The following is a 2,735-nucleotide window of genomic DNA, read 5'->3' as shown; positions in this document are numbered from 1 at the left end:
GATTGTTAATAAGCTATGTGAAGAATTAGTAGGAATCACGCTTTAAAAGCTTGTACATAATGTGTTACAAATGCGAAACCCGCCAAGTGTTCGATGAAATGCCTAAGAGAACAAATTGTGAAATTATATGAAAGTTGTGGGTAAGTATGTATAGAAAGTGTTTATAGTCGTTAGCAAAATAATATGTTAAGTGTGCTTACGATGGAGTCCATATGAGAATTCGGATTGAATGTATGGTTTGGTGAAATTATGCATTAGGAACTTGTACCTTATGCTTCAATGGTGTGATGCTCGCCATGTATTTGATGCGCTAGATTTATGGTAATTAAAAGTGAATGCGTATGAGTGTGAAATGAATAGCTTATTGGTAAACGATAATGTTGGAGTTATGTCGTGAACGTATGTAAGATAATAACTTTGATTAAGTGAATGTTGAACAATGTGGTTGTTAGTTCATGTTTATCTAAGATAAAGTTCGACTATTAAGAGTCTATGTAGTTAAAAGTTGGAAATGGATGTGATATGAATGAACATGCAGACTAACTATGACATGGGCATAATGACTTGAAAGGATAGGAATCCCAAATTGACATGGACTCAAGTATGGAAAGCTAACGGGTCAAGCGGAGGTGAGGAAGCAAGCATGAACACTAACGCTTAAGGTAAGTGATTCATTAATCGCTTCTTAGTTGTTTATGTAAAGTTATGTGCTAGTTAGTTAAGTACGTTAATTGGGGACCAATAAGGATGTGTTGTATGAAACCAATGATTTTCGTTAAGTAGATGTAATGGGTCAAACGTAGTGTTGATGATATAACGGAAGGGAGAGTAAGAAAAGGCTACGGTATGATAACCGGGTAAACGGGTAGAATTACACAAAAGTACACTAACGATAAGCGGGAGTGTGGATAAGTAGTCGAAGGACTTGATTATGATTTATGACTAATGGGTAAACGATTTCATGAATGGAACTTGGGCTAGCGAAGATTAATTTAGTATAATCGTTTAAAATGAATGAATTAACACACAACGGGTATCGGGCGCGTAAACCCGGGTACGAAACTCCGGATAGTGTAGAAAGTAATATGCTATAATGGTCATGTAAGTTTTGGGCAAAAATGGAAATGTTGTTTGATGAACTCATGAACGGGTCGAATAACCGTAAATGAATAATAAGCCGATAGCGTATAAGTTAAGAATCTCCTTAATTCGGATGTGGGATTTTGAGTCCATAGGGTAGAGGACAAATTTACAAGCATGTAGGAAGAAACGGGAGGTTAAACGGGTAAACGGTTCAAAAGTTATGCGCGTTTTAGTGCGTACGGACGACGAAACGGAGCTGCAGAGAAATGAACTTTCTAGAGGGCGTCGCCGACGGGTATATGGCCGTCGCCGACGGGCTCCCAAAAATGCAAACGGGCCGACGCCTTATGTTCCTGGTTACGGCCTTATGTGCTTACGGGCTTATTCAGAAGCCGTCGCCGACGGCTTAGGACCCGTCGGCGACGGGCTCTCGTTGTGAGATCTCCGTTTATTCGCGTCTTGCATTCCCGGTTGACCAGTAACGCATCCTGGTGCTCCGGTTTTCAACTCGGTGACCCGTAAAGCTCCCGAAAAGCTCCTTAACTTCGTTAAACCCGCATAAATACAAATCTAAATAAGAGTGGGCCATTCAAGATTTAAAACTCATATAAGCACATAAAGTCACATGATTACGAGTACCGGTTTTCAACCACGTATTATGTACGTAAGAGTGTGTGTACATATGTATTCATGTATTTATGTATATGTGAAGATATGTATGTGTATATGTGCGTATGTAGAGATGTAAGAAGGTATGCATGTACGTATGTATGTAGAGATGTAGGAAGGTATGTATGTATGCAGATGTGTATGTATGTTTGTATGTAAGTACGTATGTATGCATGAATTGATATGCTAGAATTTTAACGTTACTAATTATGCGTTTGAGGTCGGTATGTAATGCAGGAATGAGTACATCGGATTCTTATGAAAATTAAGCCGAATCCGGAACAAGAGAAGGAGAAGGGTTATTCGAATGGATCAAGTTACATTATCGAACGTTATTCAATCTTTAATTATTTGGGATTAATGTTATATGATGTTGTCATCGACTAATGGCTAAGTTGTATGTGATGCCCACAGGTACTACACGGACTTCTTCTGCTGCTAAGGAAGTGAAGGGGACGTAGATCGAGTCAAGAGCAAGGATTGTACGGATAGATCGGTCACATAGTTGAAGAATTTAATGTCTAGAAATCTAAATTTTAGTATGAATGTTGTGAATTCTTTTATAGAACGTTTAACATTTTTAGAATTTGGAACCTTCGTGAAAGTAATGTCGTTAATAAGGAAAGAAATTTTAAAGCTCTTTTTCCGCTGCGTCATTTTTAAGGTTAAACGTGTTAGGGTGTAACATGAATGAAAAGACAAACATGTCATCGAAAGTTGAAACTGCATTCAACGCAAAGAATTCATCAGGAAGTTCATCTAAAGGATCAAGCAGCAAAACGAGTTTCTCATGAGGCTAATGTTTCAACTTTAGGTTTTGATAAATCTAAAAATCACTTGTTTTCGTTGCAGGGAAAAAGGACACTTCAAGAGGGAGTGCACTAATCGCGAAGCAAGTGGAGCTCAAAATCCGTTTAACAACAATGATTACTACCGGAAGGCCATTTATCATCAAGTTGCTCAACAACCAACTCAACAACAGG

The sequence above is a fragment of the Helianthus annuus genome, chromosome 6 (assembly GCF_002127325.2).
Source record: "Helianthus annuus cultivar XRQ/B chromosome 6, HanXRQr2.0-SUNRISE, whole genome shotgun sequence".
NCBI lineage: Eukaryota > Viridiplantae > Streptophyta > Magnoliopsida > Asterales > Asteraceae > Helianthus > Helianthus annuus.
Note: the sequence above shows the minus strand (reverse complement) of the source record.